Genomic DNA, 25324 nt, shown 5'->3' on the forward strand with positions numbered 1-25324 from the left:
GGGTAAGACATTTTTCTTACATCAGGAGCGTTTACAATGGCAATTAATTAAACCATTACCTCTCACAAGGCAGCTTAGAAATAACATTGACAGGTCCTGTTCAGCACAAAGTTTGATGTTACTGAGTATTCGTTAGAGCTAGCTCAAAGAGATCCCAGGGAGGTGTATTTTGGGTGTGGAGGGGCAACTAGGGGGTGGGAATGGCCAGAGAAATTAGCCTGACTTTGGCCAGTCAATGGGTGGGTAAAAGGCCAAACAACATCCACACAACAGTACAAAGATGAGAATAAGTGGCAAGCCACTTCACAACTGTTTAATAAAGTGGGACACATACCAAGGACAAAACTAACCGAACAAAATATTTATAATAAAATCAGGAGCATTAACTGTAGGGAAAGTGCTTCAAACTAAAGAGCACTACTATACAAATATAAAACATTATATTGTTAAGCAGCACTGGCGGGAGTGGTGGGGTCATGTAGGGAGAATGTGGGAGAGGGCAGGGGAGCTCTCTCTCTAGCAAGTATGTGAAGTATAAGCCGCGCCTTGAAGGGATCCGCAGTTGGGCTGGATTTGATTGTGATGGGCAGCGTATTCCAGTGTTTCGGGGGCGAGTAGGGAGAAAGAGTGGAAGTGAGGAGGCGGATAGAACAGTGAGACTGAGTGCAGAGGAGGATCAGATCAATCGAGATTGTGAGTAAACAGAGATATAGTCAGAGTGGTGCTGAGGTACAAGACCATTGGTAGCTTTGTAGACTAGGAGGAGGGACTTGAAAAGAGAGTGATTGTGTTTGGAAACCCAACCAGCAGGTTGTTGCTAGGTAGAAGTGGGGCAGGATCTTGGTCGGTTGTAGAGAGCGTGGGTAGGAAAGTTGAGAACTTTATTGACAGGCAGGAAGGGGTAGAGAGGAATGCCAAGGAATAGGTTTCAGCAATAATCCAGTTTACTGAGCAGAGGGTGGAGATTAATGTTTGGTAAAGTGGTTAGTAAGAAAGGGACAGATTTTCTGAATGTTGAGGAGGAGCATGGGTGGGGCCAGGAGAAAGAGAACTTTTGTTTTTGCAGTGGTCAGTGTGAGCCAGCGGAGAGGGCCATCCAGTGACGAATTGCAGTAAGGCAGTGGTAATCTGTTTCCGAGATGACTGAGATAAAGGAGGGAAAGAAGAAATATATTTGAGTATCATCAGCAAAAACGAGATAGTGAAAGCCAAACAACGAGATAAGTCTTTCAAGGGCAGAGATAAAGAAGGTGAAAAGCAGATATGGAAGGGCTGATTCTCAGTGGGTGCTGACACAGAGGGTGTGGAGGGTTCAGAGGTTGTGGAGTTCGAGGAGATTGTAAAAGATAGACATTCCAGGTAGGAAGCCATCCAGGCGAGAGCATATTTGAGAAACCCAAGATTCTGGAGCGTGAGGAGGAGAGAGGAGTGGTGGATAGTGTTGAAAGCAAATGAGAGGTCCAAAATATGAGTATATGATATGATATTATAAGTCATTCATAACGCACAGGTTCATAAGGTTTCTCTGTGCAACAAGACAAGGGAGGGAACAGAGGGAGGACAAGACAAACAATCTTACTAGGCATTGTGTCATTCAGATTATACAAGTGCAAGAAGTGCAAGGGGAAAGAGAGGGAGGGAGTGCAAGGGAGGGGGAGGGGAAACATGGCAGCAATGCTCTGAGTAAGTGCAGCCAGGGCAGCGCGGCTCTGGGTAGTGCAAAGAGACAAGGGACTGTATGGTTACAGATACAGCCCCAAAGTGCATGGTAGGCCCAGAGGCAGTGCAAAGGAACTTGAAGATAATCTGGAATTTTGAGCATCAGAGGGAAAGTTTGAGAAATGCATTGATGCAGGCTCTGTTGAGTGTTTAAAAAGAAGCCAGATTCAAGTGAATCTCCATGGCCATTATCCTCAACGTACTTAGTGTTCCGGTTCAAGACCATCCGCTTCAGGATCCTCGGACAATAGGGAAGGAGGGAAACAGGCCAATAGTTTGCTGGGATGTTTGCGTCAGCAGAGGGTTTCTTTAATAGGGGTAAGACAGTTGCAGATTTGAAGGAGGTAGGGAAGAGTCCAGAGGCAGAGAGAGAGAGAGAGAGCTTAAAGAGCTCAGAGAGATAATGGCAGGCGATTGAGACCAAGAGACCGATTCATGGAACATTTGCCTGGTTCAAAGTGAATTTGCACTGCTGAAAAGTGTCTTTGCATTGCCAACACAAACCCTGATTCATGGAACTCTGCAAAGTGTATTTTTGCCATGCAAAGTCCGGGCAAAGTCATTTTGTACTGCAAAAATGACTATGCGCTGACTTTGCGCTGACTTTGCACAGCAAAAATACACTTTGCATAGTTCCATGAATCAGGGTTTGTGTCGGTAGTGCAAAGTCACTTTTCAGCAGTGCAAATTCACTTTGAACTAGAAAAATATTCCATGAATCGGGCCCTCAGTCTTTCACCATTTGGTGTGCAAAAGGGTCGATAGAACTAAAAGATGGGTTGGCCTTGTGTTGGCGGAGAGATGGTGGACCGAAAGAGCATTGGGGAATGAGAGGAGGGCTATGCGAGTGTCACAAATGTTAGAGATTTTTGAGGAAAAGTAGCGAGCAAAGCATTAGCAGAAAGGAGAAGGCGCTCAATACTTGCTTGGGATGCATTAGCAAAGCTTGGAGGATAGATGACATTTTGTGGGGGTGATTGTGAAGGGAGGAGATTAGGAAGTAAGTAGGAGGATTTGGCGTAGTACAGTGCATAGGAGAGGGCAGCAAGCGATTTTGCATGCTAGGAGTAGGGGAGGGGTTTGTAATGTGCACCATCATCATAGGTCAAAGCGCTTGTTTGTTTGGAGGGTCTGAGTTTCATAGGTGTTCCAGGGCTGAGGATGGGGACAGGAAAATGTGAATGTGCGAGCAGGTTAGTGTTGGTCAAATGGGGTCATAAGTGCCTAGTGAAAGTCACAACAACCATGGAAATCTAAGATGCTTGAGTAAAGGAGAGAGGAAAAACAGAGGTCCTCACATCATCTAGGAAAGGGGCAAGGAAGTCCTGCTTGAATTTCCTCTTAGTAATTGATGAGGGGAGAGGAGGAGTAGAGGGTGGAGGGAGGTTGTTAAAGTGAACAATGGAATGATCAGAGGGAGAAGGATTAATGGAGATGTTGGAGGAGTAGAGTGAATTAGAAAGAAAGACAAGGGCAAGAGAATTCCCACCACAGTGGGTAGGCTGGTCACAGAGGTAGTGGTCATATAAGAGGAATTTAGGCTGAAGGCGGGTGGCCCCAGAGGGCTTGGGAATGTTAAAGTCCCCCATGATGACAGTGGGGGTATAGGTTGGAAGTGACTCAAGGAGAAGGATCAGATCAGGGAAGATGTAGTTGAGTGGATCATGGTTCAACAGAGAGACAGACCAGTGAGAGGAGTGGGAGCGAGTAGTCGAATAGTGGCCTCTTCAAAAGAGAAAGAGATCATATCAGATGGGACTAGTGGGGCAGTGTTGAGGGCATTATTGATAAGGGGCCCCACACCACCACCCTTTCAGACAGGTCACAGAGAGTGGGAGAAGGTAGCAGGTTTAGTGGGAGCTGCTAGTGTAGTAGAGTCATGAGGGAAAATAAGGTTTCTCTGATAGTAAGAAGTGAAAGTTGAGGGAAGTGCTCAGTGATGAAGCAAGACTTGTTGCAGAGGAATTGTGCAGTCCAGTGGCCAAGTAAAAGAGTGACAGGAAGTGGGAGAGAGGAGCAGGTGTTGTGAGTGAGCTAAGCAAGGGGGAAAGATGAGATTGGAGATCCCTGGAGAATGGGAACATCTTGTTTGAGGGGTGTGGGTGAAGGGGGAATGAGAGAGATGGGGAGGCCAGAGAGTGAGGCCGAAATTAGACTGAGTAGAGGCTTAAGATTATGAGAGAAGGAAATGAGAAGATTGAGTAAAAGGAGGAATGGAGCAAAGTCATGGTATACGATGGAGGGTAGAAGAAATAGACAAATGAAGACAGAGAAGAAAGAGTGCAGCCCAAGAGAGATGGTAGGTGGGTGAGCGTAAAGGAAAAGGGGGGAAATTTGGCAATTTGAGGAGAAGCAGGTGTAAATTCTGAGTTGGGGTAGAATGGGGGTATAGGTAATCAAAAGACAGATAACAGGCCCAAAACAGTAATGTTCCTTGGTCCTGGGAGGTAACAGAAGCTCTGCTGTGAAAGAATAGTCAATGGGTGGAAGATCCCTATGTTTGAAAGCAGGAGTCAGATAAAGAGTGAGCTTGGTGAAGTCCTGGCTTGAGCACTGGTTCTGGCCTAGGCCCTCACCGAAACCAACAAGCCCAAACAGGGAGAGGAAGTATTTTGTCCTTATTGGCCCTTTGCAGATGTGCAGGCTGGGTCCCACCGAGAGACTGACTAATTGAGGCAGTGCATCCCAGGACTCTGTGGGAACCAATCATAGTCCTCCAAATGGCGCCTGGACTTACAGGCAGGGTCCTGGGTGTTAGGTTGGCTCAGGGAGCTTTATTCTGCAGACAGGACCCTCAGACGGCGCAAATGGTCCTCTGGGAAAACGGGATGTGGCCAAGGGAAAATAAAATAAGGGAAAGGAACTTCCAGTCAGTCACATGACCATCTGAGAGACAATGACGTCCAGACTTGCACGCAGCGTTGTGGGTGTTGTAGGCCCAGGGAGCTTCATTTTGCAGGCTGACCCTCAGATAGTCCAGAGGGTCCTCTGTGACAGTTTTGCCTTACAGCTTACAGCCACAATCTTAAACCACACAAACAGATAGTCAAGGATAAGCTCCACTGTCCCTTATTCTATATGAATTTATAAACTATTTCTTCTGGGCCAATTGGAATCCCGTTTCGACTCTTGTTCTTCCTGTGTAAAAGGAGCCAGAGCAGGGCAAGGCATTTACCGTCTGCCGCCAAAGCCCTGTCCTCTGCAGTGGAAATTCCGGTTCACCAGTTGTAAATGGTTTTCCTGGATCCAGAGGCAGGCATGAGGACTACTGGTTAGGCTACTGAACTGCATGTAACTAATTCCAGTTGTAGCCTGGAAAGTGTTACTGGGGCCTATGTTTTCCAGGTGTTCTTTTTTTTCCTGCCCGGGGCAAACATATAACAAAGTCCAAAAAGAATATTGTGCATCACTTGATGCACATCCACAAGGGCTTTGAGATTGAGGTGCACCTTTTCACTTAGACATACAATGGATGGAGGCCAGGCACTCGCACAATCAACTTGGTTCAGCAAAACAACAAAGGGTGAGATGTGAGTGCTTGTGTGGTATAATTGACTCAATCATAAAAAGGGGTGGTGAATATTTTTTGTTGTTGCAAGGAATCACTACCGTCTAGAGAGGTGAGGCGGTCCAATATGGCGGCCTGAGTGGTCATCCTATGGTATTTCAGAGCCTTCCACACTTGTAGCGCTGGTCTGCTAAACTAGGCAATAGTGAGAAAAGGGAGTTTATCCCTAAGGAGCGAATGTGTTTGCTTCCGGTCTAGAAGAACTCTCTTCTAAGCCTTTTCACGGGCCACAGCAGTGATGTACCCATCGGCGGTAACTACAGCGCGGTTATCTGCAGCACTGGTGTGCAAAGCCTGGAGGTGCACTGGTTAACATCTGAGCAGGCCGACTCAGCCTTTGGTCACTGTCAGATGGATGTCACGAATATCACCCATGGTCCTGTAACATAATCCAAACCTGTCCATGTTAAACCACATACCTCGGCGCATTTGTATTTGGTCTAGCAGGATGACATCCAAAGGAGCCAGAGTACGTGAAGGATGGTGAGCACCTTTGCCCCCCGTCCCGCCCCCCCCTTCAGATTTCCACCTCAGGCGTGAAGGAGAAACAGGCAGCGGGCTTTTCCTGGAAAGCGCCTCCTGCGCGCGCATCTCCCAGCCCTCGCATTCCAGCCAGGCCAACGAAATACCAGCAGTGGCGGAAACACAAAGGGCTGCAGGTTTAAGATGAGCCCATTCCTAGTGGATAGCTACACAAACACTGGTCTGCGTGCAGCAAACTCGACACCAAGGCTTAGGTGCTGGGATTTAACTTCGGATACTTGTACAGAATGCACATGCCACTGACGTGGCCTCAGACCCACTGTACACAAGTCAGACCTGCCATTTTCATGGTCTCTTGGCTCTTCTCCCAGGAGATGGGTTCGAGGGAGGAGAGCACGGGTGATGTTGCCACACACAGCTCTCTGCAGCAAGGCCTCTTGGCAGGGGAGTTGCTAGGTCTGGAAAAGACCCGGGGCTAAGCTAATGTCGGAACTGTTGGGACTGGGGGCTAGCTAGTCTTTTGGCTGTAGCTCCTGAGATTCTATCCGGGTCTACAACCAAAAGATCAGGGGCTATAGCCCCCTTAGCCCCCCCCTAGCAACGCCCCTGCCTCTTGGTGTTTTTGGGGGCTCGGTGTCCACGAGGCCTAACTCGGGCATACCCTCGCTTGTGTATGTTAGGTTTGGTGACCCAGTTGGGTTCATGCATGCAATGTGGTGTGCGTCTGTGGGCAGCGCCGTATGCAGTGAGCTATGGTGGTATCCAGGAATGTGATGTCAGGGTAGGAGGCGGAAAAGCAGTGATTAGGCAGATAATGTTGGGTTTCGGAGGCATAATGCCACAGGGTCCTGCCACAGTTGTCTTTAAACTATCTGGCCAACGGGAGCCTAAAACATGGAGTTAGATGTTGAAAGCGGAAAAGATTTCTCAGGTTTAGACTTTGTAAATGAGCATTAACATCCTTTACGGTAAGTGTCATCATTCTAATGCTGTGGTTGGAATGTGTGTGGTAGGAATGTGACTTAACATGTTGGTTGCTGGTGCATGCTACATGCCTGGCCATGTTGTACAAGTCCCCCTCCCCCCATGTAGGCTGCGTGGGGCGGCCGTTGCAATATCCGTGAGCCACCGTGCGGCGAGTCATCGGCAGTCAATAAAACCTTAGCCCGGAAAGTTTGTGCCTTTTTTTTATGACGAGTCTGATCATGTAAAATGTTACTCAGTTTCCAAGGGCATCAGTTATCCACAATCAGGCAGTGTCTCAGGCTGCCTCCTTTTTTCCATAATCCTTTGTGTATGGACCTTGTCACATGGGGCGGTAGGTTACAAAGACCTTGGCGACCATTCTGGGTCCAAATGATGTCTTAGAACTCATCGGTTAAACTGTGTTTCGCAGGCTTTCTTCCATTTTGATTGCAAAACCTCTAAGTTCACGGATGTGTGGAAAGGGCCTTGATCAAAGCCAGCCACCGTCTTGGGTTACCCACTTTGGCCTGTTTGGAGTAGGACTGCTTGCTCGGAGCTCTGTAGTTGAGGTCAGTACACGGCAACGCTATGGTAACTGAATATAATGAAATGAGAGTTTCCTTGCGCGCAGTGAACCGCGTATGCAGTGTTACTGTGGGGAGCGCGTCTTCCGGCACGCACCAAGGGTTTTCTATGTTCTAGTCTTTTTATGAGAGTAGTCACTTGGGGCTTTAGGTGTTACAGACCCCCCTTCTCTGGAGACGTTAGTAATACACCCTCTGGTTTGGGAATTGCCATCCAGAAATACTTTTCAAGACGTGACTTTGGGCGCAATGATGCCACATGGGTGTATCTGGTCTGGTAAAATTGTTCACACTTTAAGCTTCCATAAAGGGCTTACGGCATGTTAGCACCGTGACAAGCCCCTGCCAAACCTCTGGTGCATAGTGGGGTGGGCCAGGGCATCCTACCCACACCACGCTGGATCCATCATCACACAGCTGGTGGTGGCACCTGTCTCCCAATGGCTATCCTACTCCAAGGTCCTGGGAGAGGCCTTCATCACAGATCCCTGCGGAAATAAACACAATTTACATGTGCAAAGATGCTTGTTGAAATGAAATTGTGTGACGAACAGAGGCTGGAAATAATTGCAACAACACATTTGTTCAACCCACCTCCATAGATGTAATGTACTGTAAAGTGGGCTCGTATGGCACACATCTGCAATGTTGGCGGCCTCTGGTGACATCAAAGGAAGTGATGTAATTTGAAGTGATGTAATTTGACCCCACTCCGAAGTGGTATCGCGGGAAGCGATGGAACACGACCTTTCACCCCTTTACAAAACAGAAGTGGCATCACATAGCAGTGTTCCTAAGTACACTACGAAAAATATGGTTACGATATCACTTTAGTGTGATATACCTTTCATACAAGAATGGATCGCCATAAGTATCGTTATTATATAGCACTTACGCTTAAGTGCTTTATAAAGAAAAAATATACATACAGTATCACCCAACCTGCGTTGGTACTCATTTATCGACCTCAGAAGGATGAAAGGCTGAGTTGAGGGGTTTAAGAACAGACTTAATCAATGACCCACCCCCTGAAGTATTCCTGAAATACACCTTTATGAGTCTAGCAATTACTGTATAGAAATGCACAAGGACACATTATTTGATATTCCTATTCTTTCTTATTTAGGGTCACTGCTGAAAGTGTGAGACTTGTGGAACCCCTGTTCTTTAAAAAAAAATGTTTTTAAGAGACCTGAAAAAGGAAGCCAGTCACTCCAGATGCAAAGAGCCACATGGCGCTGGTCACAGCCCAGGAGCTTCCATTTAAAAAAAAATAAAAAGGAGAAATCGGGGGTTGCAGTTGTGACCCCTGGCGACCCCTAATGACATCCCTGGGTCTAGGGCACTTAGTGGGCTAGATGAAGAAGAAGGTGCGCAATCAGAGGTGTTGATTAATGCGGACCTGCACTGCTCAGGTCCTGCGTGCTGGTGTGGTTCTCCATAGTTCGACTCTCATACTTGGGTATGGGTTTGGTCTGGAGGGGAAAACCCAAGCTCTGATAAATGACAGTGCTGCAAACCTGCGTTCGCCGCTGGCTTGGTGGCAGTGCATGATGGAAGTAAAGATGCAAGCTTTGGCATAGCTCTGTTAAAGTTAATGTGCTGTTGGTACCTGTGGGTTTGCCACCGTGTGTTAGGTGGCCGTAGTGTGAAGTGATAGGCGATTTAGAGGTGAGTTGATTATTTGAGGAGAAGATTGGAGTAAACAACACAGGAGAAAAATCACATTGCAAGATTTGAAATTTTCAGGGGTTTGGGAGCTATTTAGGTCCTGCTTAAAGTCTAGAAGGGCCGGTCTGGCAAGACACTAAAGCTGCCGGGACTCTCTGTGTTTTGGAATGTGTGTGAAGGAGCATTAGGACACAACTTCTCCCTCCTTCCCTGTCACTCTCTGGCCAGCCTCTCTTGGCCTTCTCCCTGCTCCCACCTGTGAGGCTAAAAACCTGGGGTCATCTTTGACTCCACCCTTTCCTTCTCTCCTCATATCTCTGACATCTCTAAGAAGTCACACTACTAGCTGCACCTCCTCAGAGGTATTCTTCCTTTCCTCTCCTTCCCCCAGAAGCTCACTACCTCCAGAGCTCTGGTTCTCTCAAGGCTGCACTACTACAACAGCTTCTTTCTAAATCTGCTTGCCTCTACTCTCCGCCCTCTGCAACTCATCCAAAACAGGACTGCAAGACTTGTCCTTGGTCTCAAGCCCAGGGATTGTATCTCTCCAGGACTGAAATCTCTGCACTGGCTCCCAGTGGCTGCGAGGATTAAGTTCAAAACCCTCTGCATTGTCCATAAGGCCTTCTGGGATCTGGGGCCTCAATACCTTCAACTTTCTCTTCCTAAATATCTTCCTTCTCGAGCTCTTCGCTCATCCGCCTCCAATTCCCTCAGGGTTAGTCGCTTCTCCAAGCAGCGAGTTGGTGGTAGATCTCTTTCTTCTGCTGGGGACTCCCTCTGGATCAGCCTCCCTGCTTCACTGAAGCTTGAGGAGAACCATCTCCGGTTCCGGAAGCACCTCAAGACCTTCCTCTTTGCTTCTGCTTTCTCTCCTCCTCTCCCCTGCTGATCTCCTTGCTGAATCTGAAACTGCACTGGTTACCTGGCTACCCTCTTATCTCGGGCCCAGGTCTCCTCCCCACCAGTTGCACACATGCAGCGCCCCCTGGCAATCCTTGCTCTAAAGGTCTGTTTCTGTATCCCTACAGCCCCTACTAGCACTTGACTCCTGATGTCTGCACTTACCCCTGCCCTTGCCACCAGCTGGCCGCACTTTTATCTATTATTTATTGTCTTTATTTATTTTTCTGTTATCCTATGTACTGCACTGCCCCCTCTTGTTTCCCCCTGCACTTTTCCCCTTTCCCCCTCCTCTGCACTTGCGCGATCTCAATATCACCTGGCCAAGTAGAATAGCTATCTTCCCTCTGTTTCCCCTCCCTTGCCTCGTCGCGCTTTGAAACACTTGTGTATAGGCGCGTTATAAATGCCATATCATATCATATTATATCTAGAAGATATGTAAACCATAATAGGCCATATGCAAATAAATATAAGGATATAGTCCGCCTCTCGTGTGGAAGTTTGATTTGCAACTGGTTAGGTACTAGTTCCTCCTTCTCTAGAGGTGGCTCCTGATAGTTGCATTGTGGCTTATAGCCAGGTGTGGCTTTTAACCCCTGCTCATCAAAGCCTTATTTCAGTCTCTTCGGTGTGGAATATAAAGGCATCGGGCCATAAGCAAGGAGCAAATCCACAGCACAATATGGGATTAAATCATATTGAGAAGTCCAAAAGCACTGGGCACCAGCCAGGAGCAGCACCCTTCCACTACCCGTCCACTGCACGCACTATTCTAAGATGCTTTGCACAACACCTCTGCCATTAGAATGCAGCTATATTCCATGATAATAATTCGGTCTAGCTGCACACACAATGTTTCTCCTGCTCTTGCATACTCTCCAGACTTCCTCTCAGCACCCTTCCACTACACACACTACTCTAAGACACAGTGCAGAACACCTCTCGTATTAGAATGCAGCAATCCCCCATGATAAAAATGTGGTTTAGATGCACACACAATGTTTCTCTCGCACACTCTCCAGACTACCTCTCCATACCCATCCACCTGCCTGCTCAACATGGATGACTAGCAGGGACCTAGCCACCCCTACCTACCTTCATATTGGATAAAATGCACACACACATTCTATAACACTCTGACAAACTTGCCATACCTGGACTTCTGTCCCCCAAGGACATTCATCCTACAGTGTGTTGGGACCATACCAATGGTGAAAGGCGCTATATAAATGACAATTACATTACATTACATGCGGGGAGCATAACTCAGTCAGAGGACCAAGCAGCAAAACACAGTGTGATGGGATAGCACAGTGCGTACACCAAGGCATAAAAACACAATGGGGACCCCATGTGTACAACCGCATTGGGAGCAACTGGTAAATGCATTTAATGAAGATCTGACCGGAACGGACAGGAGTGGAACTCTTTCAGGGTAATGTCTTATACCTGATCGTAGAGTGGGTTGAGACCTGTTATGGGGATGGTGAAGTAGGGTCGGGCATAGGCTGCAGGCAAATGGTTGTCACCCTTTGCTTTTTCACTGTATCGGCTGCTTGGGCAGGCTGCCCTGGAGGATGCTGTGTTATGGCATAAGAAAAAAAGCTGTAGGGGTTAGTGGGACACTAGGAAATGGTAGTGTGGTGGATCTGGACACGGATGGGCGGTAAGCACTCCAGAGATCCCTAGAATTGCCCAATGTGAGTTTTAAAATAAGGCCCCTGTCTCTCCTTACCTGTGGCATGATGGAAAATGCGGCTATCTGGCAAGAGAAAGCACATTAAGCCTGGAATGTGTCACATGACCCTCATGGACTATTGGGAACATGCTGATGTCTCAGCGGATGCTGGGGGATGATTGCAAGGAGGGATTCTGAGTAGGGGCAGCTGGGAAAGTCTCCAGGGATCCTAAGAAATACCTTACCAGGGTCCTGATGAATCCACAACTACCTCAACAAGAATTCCATGAACTCCAGTGACTGAAACAGCACTGAGCGGACAACCAATACCAGTACGAAGAGCTTTCCACCCGTTCTCGATGCATGATTTGTTATCCTTGATTAACAGCATTAATCCAGTAGGTGTGTCCCCATACTCTACAGAGTTAACTCCGCAGTGTAGAATCACCCCATTTTGCCAGTCCCTCCTTAACTCATCTGTTGAACAAGGAGTCTTTACAAATGTCCCTTCAAAACAACCTTCGTCAAGCCTCATTTCTAAAAATCCCACAGCTCACAAATACCCAACAAGCTGTAAACCAACACCTTCACGCCCTTCACCTTAAAAAATCCTCAGAAAGTTATATAGCAACAGCTCTGGAAACAAGTGTAATGCAACAACCTCCTTCACAGGTCACAAGACGGATTCAGGACAATGAGGGGCATTGCATTTACACTCACCGCTATCTGCGGAGAATCAGTGCTGACGCGAACATGCAAAGGGCATTTATCCTTCTAGACATTTCTGCCATATTCCAGACCATCAGCCACGAAATTTTGATAAAGAGATTGGAGGATATTGGATTGAAAAGAACTCTGTGATGCTGGATTGCATCATTCTTCACTCACAGGTGAGGCAATCAGGTAATTTCTCAGCACGTTCATCTGTGGCGTACCTCAAGGATACAGGCTTTCTCCCCTTCTCTTCAATACCTACATGACGCCCTCTTGGAACATATTAATAATTCTGGCCTCACACGTTCCAACTACACAGGTGATACCCAAATCACCTCCAGAGTTGCAAAAAAAGCAAAGTTTTGCCCATGCCTCAAAAACTTTAACTCATAAATGACAACAAATAAACTCTCCCCAAGCAAAACTGAATTCATGATTTGTGCCACTGCAATCTCGAACCCCACGCCAATCAAATGGCCTGAAGAAATGGGAACCTGCACACAGACACCAGCAATGGTCAAAAACCTCATAGTCTTGATGGGCAGTGTTGCCACTCTCGAACCAGCGGTTAAATCACAGGACAATGTACACAGGACAATGTACCTTGTAGCAACAATAGCTACATAGCCCACCAGGACGGCCTAGCCAAACTAGGGTGCCCCAGACACCACCCCATCCCCTGCCCCACTCCGTTCCTACCCCCATATCCCCCTTCCCCTCCACTTACCGCCACCCTCTCACCTCCAAATCCATCGTCATCCATGACCTACCCACCAACAGCCACCACAGTCCCATTGATAACTCTAACCAAACCAAAATGACCTCCAAACCTCCCACCCGCCTTAAGCCACCCGGGCCCCCCCTCTCCCTTAATCCCAACATCACAACCCGCAACGACAGATTAGGCTCCAGGCTCCCCACCACAAATTCTAAACCTAACTCCAGACCTTACACTAAAACGAATACAAAGCACACTGCACCTAGCAAGCCCACTCCTCCCCCACTAAAAGGTGCCCTACTCAACGTCAGATCCCTGGCTGCCCACCCCACAGAAATTGCAGATATCATCCTCACCAATGACCTTGACTTCCTAGCCCTAACAGAAACCTGGCTTCATGAAGCCTCCGGACCCTATTTATCGCTAGCCATCCCAGACAAATACACTATCCTCAGAGCGGACAGACCAAACGCCAGAGGTGGAGGCGTAGCAATCATATCCAAATCCGCCCTAGGCCTTAGACCAACCGTCACAGTCGCATGCACATCCTGCGAGCTACTCACAACCAAACTACTAACCTCCCCCACAACCACGATAACCATCCACCTCATATATAGACCCCCAGGTCCCCCCGGGACCTTCGAAGAAGACATCACATCCCTCATCACCAAAACTTCCAAACCAACAGCACAAATCATGATCCTTGGAGACTTCAACCTCGGCTACCAAGACCCAAACGATGCATCTGCTGCATCCCTAGCCAATATCCTAACTGATCATGGTCTCACTCAACTCATTGTGCTCCCCACCCACCAAAAAGGCAGAACCCTTGATTGGGTAGCAACCCACAACTGCAACACAACCTGCAAAGACCCACAACCTCTGGCATGGACCGATCACCACATGATCCCCCTTGAGGTTAACACCAATCAGGTACTGCCCAATAAGCACCTCATGGCACCAGCATGCCCCACCAGGAACAAACGCAACATCACTGCTGAAGCCTTACTACCATTGGTCTTACCTACCCTCAATGCTCTCCCAGCTAACGCTGACTTAAACCAGCTGATTGACACCTTCAATGATTCCATGGCCAAAGCAATGGACACCGTTGCCCCCTTGAAAATACGCAAAGCCAAACCCAAAGCTCATCTGAACTCGTGGTACACCCCTGAGCTCAAACTACTTAGGAAAGAGAAAGCTAAGGCTCACCACACCTGGAAGACTAACCCCACGGCGGAAAACAAATCCAACCTCACTAACCTATCCTCACTTTACAAAAGCGAGATAACCAGGACCAAAAAAGATTCATACGACACCAGGATCACTCAGGCAGGATCCTCCACTAAAGAATTATTCAAAATTTTGAAGGAACTAGAAAACCCTATTTCGCCCCCAGAAACCTGCCTAAAAGACAAATCCTGGTGCACCAACATCCAGAACGCCCTTAACAATAAAATCTTAGGACTCCAAACTAAAATCGAAAACAAACGCCGACAATTACTCAACAACAATGTCACCAACCTTAACCCACCCACACCTAACAACACTAGCGCAGGCTTCTCGTTCAAAAAAGTCACCATCCCGGAAGTCCAAAAAATCATCACCTCCTTGAAACCCTCTAACTGTAAAGGAGATAGCTGCCCGGCTCAAATCATAAAAGATGCAGCCAGAGAGCTCTCCCCCTTCATCACCAAACTCATCAACTTATCCTTCACCAATAGCTCCATCCCCAGCAACCTAAAACAATCATGGGTTCTCCCTCTCCTGAAAAAACAATCCCTCGATCCGGCCACACCCACAAACTATAGGCCCATCACCACAGTCCCCTTCCTACTGAAAATCCTGGACAGAGTCGCCTATATCCAAATTCAGGAATACCTAGAATCCAACCAACTACTAGGAATACGTCAATCTGGCTTCAGACCTCAACACGGAACTGAAACCGCCCTTGTTGATCTCAAAAGCCAGATTGATGAAATAAAAGACAAAGGCAATGCCGCAATCCTACTCCTCCTAGACCTCTCAGCGGCCTTTGACCTGGTCAGCCATGAGGTCCTCTGTAATCACCTCGCCACCGCAGCCCACTTCTCCTCCCCTGCCATCACATGGATACAATCCTTCCTGGCAAACAGAACCTTACGAGTCTTCTCCATCACAGCTGCTGCAGACCCCATCCCCATCACATGCGGGGTCCCACAAGGTTCATGTGTATCCCCCACTCTGTACAACATATTCACAAAGCCTCTATTCGACCAACTGGACCATCTGGGTGTCACCTACACAAACTACGCAGATGACACCCAGATACTCCTCACCATCTCTGGTAATTACCAAGAAGACTCTGCCCGGATCAACAAAATATTCTCCATCATTCAGGCATGGATGGCCTCCCACGGTCTCTGCCTGAATGATGAGAAGACAGAGCTCCTAATCGTCGGCTCCCCCAACACTCTAACCAAACTTGACCCTAGCTATAACAACATCACCATCGATGGTCATTCCATTCCCATAGCCAAAAGCGTAAAGACCCTTGGCTTCTATCTAGATGCCAACACTAACCTTAGCAAACATACCAATATGACAGCCTCAGCTCCTGCCTATACCGGCAAGCTCATTAGGGCCAGCAGACCCTTCCTATCACCCAACAGCTGCCTCACCCTTGCCAGGGCCCTAATACAATCCAAACTGGATTACTGCAACAGCCTGTTCCTTGGCGCTAATCAATCCGTACTCAATAAATTGCAGGTAATTCAAAATAACGCCTTGCGCGCAGCCCTCAACATTCCAAGACAAGAGCAGATCTCTGCCACTAGGAAAGCCTGCAAATGGCTCTCCATACGCCAAAAAATTGATCTAAAAATCATCTGCCTCACATACAAAGCCCTCAACCACCTAGCACCACCCTATCTAGCTAATAAACTCACCCTGAAACCTGCCACTAGACTCACCAGATCCTCCAACACTCTTTGTCTACTAGTACCCAGGTTCCACCTAAAAAGAGCTGGAGGGGCAAGCTTTACAGTGCTTGCTCCCCAACTCTGGAACTCCCTACCGCTCAACATCAAAACCCTCGAATCCTTCCAGATCTTTAGGAAGCAGGTCATTAGCTGGCTGCTAAACAAAGAACAACACCACTAACTCTAGACCTGCGCGACTACCAGCTTAGACACTGTACCTATTCTGAAAATTGTATATTGTACGCACTACACATGTTCTATTTATTGACCCCTGTATATATATGTATATATTATAAACCTGTACGAAGTATGCAACACACAGATACTTCTCAACTTTGTAACCAAATTCTTAAGCGCCCTTCTACCTCCGGGTTTGGAGCGCCATACAAATAAAATAAACAAACAAACAAACAAAACACCAGCAATGGTCAAAAACCTCATAGTCTTGATGGGCAGTGTTGCCACTCTCGAACCAGCGGTTAAATCCATTGAATGAAGCTGCTTCTTTCAATTCCCAACCATCCAGTGAATCATGGCTCTTGATACTTCAAAGGCACACACATATACATCCTTCCATCTAGAAACTGCCCCCCTGGTGCCCAATCAGGGGACAGTGAATGTCCCTATGCACCGCTTGTCGCCCCTTGTCGCCCCTTCCAAGGCACGGGGCATTGAATCCACAATGAGGACATGGCCTCCACTACAAACCAACTAGAACTCTATGATCCAGTAACGTAGCCTTAATGAGAGTGCCATGTTCCAGTTGGAAACACCACATATGCCACCCTCCTCCTATCTCTCAACCAGGCTCAGCAACTTTATCTCCAAATGCCTTTGCACAGAGGAAATCTACCCGGCGTTCAGAATATCTCCCAAAACAGGGCTATTCAAAAACGCCCTAGCAGGGCACATGCAAAGGCTGGACCAAACCTTAGAACTTCGGACCAGTGTCAACCAACAGACTTTGAATTCTCTGAGATATCGACCAGCAGCAAATAATGAGACCAACAGGCGAATCTCCAGTACCCAGACCAACCTCAACCAAAAGTCCTACCAATCTCTGAGACATCAACCAGCCGCACGTAATGAGACACAGGGACATCATGAATAAACCCCATATCCATGGACCCAAAGGTGGCCCAGTGCAAAGAGATACCAGAAGCCATCTCGGCTTACTCACCAATATGCCACATGTCCGCACACAATGCATGAGCCAAGGAATTCAGGAGACTGGACTCATTTGGGACGCTCTCCCCGCACCTTCACTGGAATGGTGTAAACTCCTGATCCTGAAAGAAACAGCTCAGCAACATTTCCACACCATTTGAATAGAATGGAACAAAAAAGGGCTAATTCTAGCCCAAAACATCAAGGATGAGCATACTTGCTAATCCAAACCCCTCTCTTACCCCTACCTACCAACTCATGTCTCCATCTCCTAACCCCTACTCACATAGTCAACCCTTTCACTTGGCTGTGAGCTGCCTACAAAATATCACGTTAACGGAGCAATTCCACTGCTCACGTCTCTAGTCCTATCACACAGGCCCACCAATGCTAGCGGCTAATCCAGTCACACAGCATTGACTTTCAAATGACTGGTCTTGTGCTCTCGCCCCGGAATGAAACACACACCAAAGTGTCCGGGTAATTTCCATTCATACTGACACCAACAACTTGGGTGCTTTAAACCTGCATGCACCAATATGTCAGTATTACCTTTTATCTTGCCCTCTAGCCCACTGACAGCCCCCCCCCCTTGCAAGGATGCCAATATCATAGAGGGGCAGTATACAACACCACATCACACTCTAGTGAGTGAACCATCAAGGAAAATTGAAACACTACAATGTTAACAAAGCCATTAGGCCAATTATATACAGCTATTTGGTTACAAATTGAACAATTTGGCCAAAGCTCACTGAAAATCATATTCAAACAAAAGACAACAAGACAAAATACAAACATCTAGTAAAAGAATGCATCATGAAGCAAGACATCAAAACCAAGGTACTCTTTATTCCAAAGTTCAACTTACAGCCAGGGGTTTCCACCCAGTGCTATTGTTTAAAAGATCAGCAACATAATGATGAAGACATTTCTGAAGATTGTCCATAAACTCACTTCCTGGTGTAATACGCATGTCCGATTGTCTGCTTCATCATCACAAAGTACATTCCTCTTGTTGTCTACACCACTTAATATCTCTTCTGTGCATTCTACTGAGGATCATTCAATGAGGATGCTAATGATGATACTGATATGCTGGAGATGGAGAGTCTGTGAAGACACTCTCCAATCTATGAGAAATCATCAAGCACATACAGTGGACTTCTCACATGGGCAGAGACAGTGATCCACTACAGAACCGGTCAGTAAGTGGCCTGTCTGGCCAGCAGTGCTAGTGGGAATCCCCAAGTTTCCACCGGAAAGTGCCCAGTGTGAGCAAGTATTTAGAACCTTGCAGTTCCCATGTTGAATAATTAACATTTATGAAAATGAGCCAGCAATACTTGAGCAAGACTAGGCCACCTAGTGATCAATACACCAGCCCAGATGATTACTCCTTCAAGTCACACACCACGAGGTGGACATGTTGCTGTTTAGTTAGGCGTGTGGCTGAGAAACAGATAGCTCCCATGACAGACTGATGATCAGTGAAGGGTGACTGCCATATTATGCCGAGATGCCATTTTCATTTGTGCTACTACTGTTCTGAATTATAATTTTGGGATCTAACTTTCTACAAGTATAACAGTAAAATGATTACAGATGATACCAGGTGATTGTCAAGGGCGTATCTTGTCCTGGTTCACCCTGATGGGTTCAATCAGGTAAAAGTTGCAAAGGGGGGGGGGTCTGTTGAATGAGTCTCATGAGTTTATGGTTCCAATGTCTGATGTCAGAATGGGTTTTGCTGCTGACTTCTGTACAAAGGGGAGGTTTGGAGGCCATCTAAGAGAGGGCCGTGTAGGCAGATTTACAGTCGCCAAGGGAGTGATCGTCAGATGCTTACATGGCATTCATAATATACTTAGACAATGTCAACAGTTTTACAGCCTAAGTGAGCTAAAACTTAAGCTAGGTTTAGCAGTGTTGAAAACCCCTACAGATATGGGATGATAGGTAAGGTTAGGATGCATGCCTAGCTCCCCTGTCCCCCAAGAGGTTTAGATTTAGAGTCATACACTAGAAGCGTTTGTACATGATCACACAAGGTAACAGTAAGGAGGAGGGAGGTATACACCAGGGAGTTTGGATATTGGAGTTTGTAGTAATTGTAGAGATTGTAGCAACCAGGTATTTACAGCTGCAAAATATACTGAACCGCCACCATTTTGGAAGCTGGGCCGCAGTGGCCAGGGCCCTGTATCAGATAATAATAGATCTAGGCCCCAGCAGCAGGGCACATTCCCATTTTCGCTCTCATCTCAGGCAGTAGACGAGAACGTAATTCTATCAATTAAGACATAGCCCTTCATTGTTTCACATTGCAGGCCCACATATTATGAAATGAATGTGAACAGCATGGCATGGGTAGGGTTGCACCTGTCCCTGAAGGACAATCTCATGGGAGGCAGGGCAGAGGTCTGGAGCTGCCCAAACACCGATCCCAGATTTAGATAACCTGTGGCCCTCAGGTTTACCCCCATTACATTTGAAATGCCAGATCCCCACTATTGGAACCCTTAAATCCCTCAACATTCGATTGATTAGTATGTTTACTGGGGCAAGGGGGAGACCCAGGGAGGGGAAAGATGCAAAGGGGGGAGCCCAAGCAGGAGGCTCTGTGAATTGTACTGCAGCATGCGCAAGGTGACGCAAGGTGAGAGTAACAGATTTAGGCCAAAGATGAGGAGGCATGGAAGGGGTGCCGGAGTGTCTAGAATCAAACAAATTTCTTTATTTATTTTTCATTTTTAAAGTGCTCACACAGCCCGCGGGCATCGAGGCGCTGTTACAGGAATTGTGTGTTTTTTCAGTTGCGTAATTATTTTTTCTTTTTTTGTCTTTTTTTTTGTCTTAGTTGCATATTTATAACGCGCTTAAACACCCACAGGTTTCTAAGCGCGGACCCGGGGATCGAACCTGTGTTGCTTCGTGTCGTCTTCTTCCAAGCCGCGCACGTTGCCGTTAAGCTATCCTCCCGGGACAAAGCTCTGTGCATTTCAGTGAGCTATCTTAACATCGAGAGTATCCACTGAGCTCATGTCTAATTACCAGGTGCACTTCCCATGGCCGATATGTGGGGAGAGGAGCCTTTTAACTACTGAACCAATAGTGTTTCAAGGGCCCAAAGCCAGCAAGGCCGAAGACCACGTGGAAGAAGATCGACTCAAGGAGCTGTAGCCAATCACTTGATGTTTGCTAAGAAGCAGACTATAAGTTTATAGGGAACTTCCAATGAGAATGATGAGATAGTACTGTATTTTGTTTGCGTCACGAGTGAGGCTGCTGCCCTTTAAAATGTCCTGTTTGCTTTTAACTAACCAGTGCGCTCCATGGCAGTAGGGTTTGAATGCTGCTGCTGGCATGTATTTTCTTTTTGAGAATTAAAAACTTTGTTATCCTTGCAAAAGGTGCACCAAGCTATTTTCCCTAGAGGATTGCATTTTCTCTCGTCTGGTTGTCTGGAGGTCTGCCTTACAAATTTGGTGACCCCCGACGTGATACCAGATTTTCTGCAGAGACAGAGGCTTCCTGGCTGTACATCTGGAGGGGCCACATCTACCTGCAGCAACCAGTCACTTGTGCACAACCTGAAGTGGCTTACAGGAGCCATGTTGCCAGAACACCTGTTTGTTATATGGATCAGGGTGCAACTCCCGGATGGTGCAGACCGTTGATGCGACCCCGTGATGGAGGAACTGTAGGGTATTTTGTGGAGATTTGGGGCCTGACGGTATTTTATTACCGCCGAAAAATAACTTAGCAATAATCACTCTTTGTATTCAGATTTGGCCATGTGCAACAATAATACAATGGACATGCATTATTTCAGCACCCAGACCTGCATATTTGGTATACGTGGTTGGTGGTATTTTGGTGAGCATAATTCCCTTGTTTTATTTGTGGCCCCAATGTCCAGAATCTCTTATCTTTGCTTAGATTTCTCGTGTGATCACTAGAGAGACCTCAGACCTACATTTTAGGAATACCACATTTTTCAGTGATAGTGTTGGTGTGCCACCATGGGCGAACTCACTGACTTATTTATGACAGAGAGCTATATATGGTAGTCTTGTGGTAATTTCCACTACCTTATATACGGTAGGGAGCTATGTTCAGAGAGTCTCTCTTCCCGTTGGCTCATGTACCTCCAACAAGCTATGCTACAGTCACTCACAATTATTCATACTGATTCTGACATGCACACATCTGTCTTAAAATGACCATTGCACTGTTTAAAAATCTCCCCACATCATCGGCATTGTAATGGTAAATAGTAAATACACCACCCGTCTGTTTTCAAATATTTTTCTGTATTATAAAAGTTGCATTTAAACACGATCTCATTCTTTACAGAAATAAATAAAATGGTACAGTAAAAGCATTGTCTATGACACACTGCAAAGAGAGTGGCGGAGAACAGAACTCAAATTGCAACATTGGTATTTGATTAAGACACGCACAGGAATCCCCTTTCCTACACTGACTGCATATTTTCGTGCACACACGGCTCCCACGCTTATGTAATTACCTTATCTGTTCAAAGTTTTCTTCAGCTGTTCTCCTTCGGAATGTGGTTCCCTTGAAGATTAACCCCAGTAAAAGGATCGCCTTTCCTTTTCAAACCGGGGTCATTGCCTGGAATTCTCAGCATTTGCAGATAGGAATGCCTCCAACCAGGAAAAGGTCTTCCTCCCAGCTCTGCCAAATCTTGACTGTAGCAGGACGCAGGAATCTGCATTCAGTCAGGAGTCCCACAGCCAGGTCTTCTCCCCAGTAGTGCAGAAAAATGTCTGCCTGTCTTTTTCCCCGATACTGCCCACTAAAACTTTCATCTCAGCCCTCTGTATGACGTGTCCCAATGAAATCCATCATCTCTCATCCTCCTACTCTCAACAATAGCTTCGCTTATACATTTGCAATTGTTGCAAATCTGACTTCCTTCTTCCTGCAGTTACTGTGCACAAAAACACGGAGAAGCAGGCAGAGAAGAGAAGAAAAAAAAATCTGCACACACATTTAAATGGCTTTCAGAGTATGCCTAATTCTGCAGTGGAGAACACATTTTATTAGTGGGTTATGTTAAATAAGGTTTTATTAGTCAGGTTAATGGTTAATAGGTTAGCTGTTAATTTTCAAATGTGTCTCTCGCACCATAGGCATTTCAGGTGAAAATAGTGTGCATTTTTAAATAAGCATGTGTGCTTTTAACTGTAAAAATAGATTTGCATCTTATATGTTAAAATCGTTTTTGACTGAATAGCCTGTCTTTCCTTGTTAATCTGGTAACCCATATAGCAATGCACCGCACCCTTGTGGTGGTGCTGCGAAAAAATTTTTGCGCTACTTGTGCAGTAGTGCTGTACTCTGTGCTGTTTGCTACCTGTGCAGTAGTGCTGTACTCTGTACTGTAACACGCTAAATATCCTTACAGAACTCCGGAGAACGAACAGACATAAGTTCATATTTTGTGGGAGAAAACAACTTGTGCATGGAGAAACGGGGGAATGAGTGTGGTTGTTGAAGAGTGCGGGAGAGTGAGGTGATTGGTATATGCGGGTGTGTGACGGTTTATTTTTTATTATTATTATTATTGTAGAATAAGAGGATAAATGGGTTATGGGATCCTTCCCGATTGGGAAAAGAAGACAGCACTGTATTTTAAGGAGATAAAATAAAGGAAGAAGGGTAGAGGCCCCACATATTTAGGCGACCTGGGATCGCCTCACCTGATATAAAGGGGTGTTGGAACGATAAGCAATCGTTGTGTTTTTTATTGATGTTGTTGTGCTAGTTGGAACTGAGGAGAGATTTATATTGTTGTTGTGTTGTGGGTGAGATGGAGGTGTGAGGTATGAGTACAGTGGATGGTGAAGATGGTATTGATGTGAGGATTGAATAGAGAGAGTGAGAGAAGGGGAGGGGTGAACTGGAGAACGGGTAATTGGGATTGAAGGTGACCAGAGGGGTTGGGGGGCAACAAGAAGGTAGGAGAGCCTCTGGTTCAGCCCTCCAACAGACAGATGGACTTTTGAGTGCCAAAATAGAGAGGGCAGAACCCCAAAATTGCACTGATTACTCCGCTAGAATATATGTGTGCCGCTTTACCATTATACAAAGATAAGATATTGAAGTGTCATAAGCTGAGAAACAAGGAAGACTGTTTCATTCATGGCCAGAGCAAGGACCAAATAATAAAGAAATATTAGGGCACATATATACATTTTTAGCCACCAATTATAAGGGTAAAAAGCTTAAAAAAAGGAAGGAAGTATTATAATTATGGAAGATGGTAGAAGATGGTAGAAGACTTAAAAGATGCCGCCCCAAGCCAAGTGAAGACATCTTTTGGAATGCCAATGTTAGAGAATAAGACTAGCCCCACTGCCTCACCGGGGGGCGATTGTTCCACCCCATAGCCGGTCAAGTGGCACAGCGAGTAGAGCGCTCGCTTTGACACCCGTGCAGAGCCTGTTAACGCAGGTTCGAATCCCGGCGGGGCCAAACTCAGCCTTTCATCCTTCCGAGGTCGATAAATGAGCACCACACACCGTGGGTAATAATAAGCAGCGCTCGGATACCTGAGGGTTTGTAGCGCTATATAAAAGCCTAATTATTATTATTATTATTATCCAGACCAGACACAGAGGCCCACAAACCCACCACTGCCCCTGCTAGGGTGCTACCCCGCCCATGTTGCCTTACGATGTACAAACCCCACGTATGTTCTCCCACCTGCCTCTGCCCCGCCCCTATGATCATCCCAGGCCTAAAATCAAAATATTTCCAATGCCGTCGGCCAATGCGACAGAAGATGAAAGGGGGGCGTGACTTGACAAGAAACCTCAGAAGGAGTTAGAAGAGGCTTTCAAAGCGGCAGTAGAGCGCTAAAACTGACATACAACAATCAACATAGAGAGTGCCGGAGAAATCCTAAAGGGAGAAGACACAAGTGTGTTTGGTTTATTCAAAGAGCACCATTTTCAGAAGACGCCTTAAAGTGACCAGGCTAGAGCATAGTCGCAAATCAGGAGGTATAGTATTCCAGAGGTGAGGAGTCAAAAATGAGAAACACCCCCTTTCTATAAGGGACAATTTGGTTTTTAGTGATTCCAGCAGACCAGTGTGGTTAGACTTGAGGCTATATCTGTCTGGTAGCCATTTAAGTTGAGTTGTCAGACAGGTCGGACCATTTCCATGGAGACAGGAGTGCGCAATGCACAGGGTACGAATCAGAACCCTCTTGGCTATGGGAAGCCAATGAAGCGATCTCCTTGCTGCCGATACATGTTCAGTTTTTCTCAGACCTACTACTACCTTGACTGCATTGTTCTGAACAACTTGTAGGCGATTGATCTCCCCCTTGCCCACACCTAGTAGAAAGCTTGTACAGTAGTCCAAGCGACTGCCTATGATTGCTCTAGCTAGGGTAGCACAGCTAGTCATTTCCAGAAAGGGTCTGAGTTGAGCAAGAAGTTTGTTATAGTAAGAGGAGTTTGACACCAAGCAGCTGATGTAAACCCTCATAGAGAGTACTTGATTGATGGTGACTCCCAGAGTCTTCACTTTCTTAAGAGTAGGCAGCAGACTGTCTGCAATTTGGATGGAGGAGTATGCTTGAACTAGCTGATGCAGCTTGGCGTGAGTACTTAGGATTATAAGCTCAGTTTTAAAATTGTTCAGGGCAATACCATTGTACAACATCCAACGATGAATGCTATTGGCGGTGGTATTGATGACTTCAGTGTCCTTGATGTAGTTACAAGAGAGTGGGATAACAGGTGTATTTCGCATCTAGATGATCAAACAGTGTCAGCATAAGTATTTTAAAGAGAGTGGGTGACAAACAAGAGCCCTGCGGCACTCCACAATCCTAAGCATAACCCAGAGAGATGGCCTCCTCATGAAAGACTTTAACTGTATGGTCAGACAGAAAGGAGAGAACCCAAATAGCTGCTTCTCGGGAGAAATAGGCCCTTTCACATAGCCTACTGGCTAGAATGGAATGTTCAACCAGATCGAAAGCAGAAGTTAGGTCTAGAAGCATCAACACTGAGGCTTTGCCTTTATCTATTTGCCGTAAAATGTTGGTCTTAAGATACAGTAGTGTGGATTCACTACTATGCTGGCTTTGAAAGCCTGATTGCTTAGGGCCTAGTATAGAATATGTGCCAGCTTGTCAAGGAT

At 46.5% G+C, this 25324-nt stretch overlaps 1 long non-coding RNA gene across 3 annotated transcripts in view; it reads left to right on the forward strand.

Moving 5' to 3' along the window:
- LOC138569449 (uncharacterized) overlaps positions 1-25324 on the forward strand; it is a 144639-nt gene that overhangs the window by 16862 nt on the left and 102453 nt on the right. The gene's annotated exons all lie outside the window — the stretch shown is intronic.

The sequence above is a fragment of the Ambystoma mexicanum genome, chromosome 2q (genome assembly GCF_040938575.1).
Source record: "Ambystoma mexicanum isolate Mex_15411 chromosome 2q, UKY_AmexF1_1, whole genome shotgun sequence".
Lineage (NCBI taxonomy): Eukaryota > Metazoa > Chordata > Amphibia > Caudata > Ambystomatidae > Ambystoma > Ambystoma mexicanum.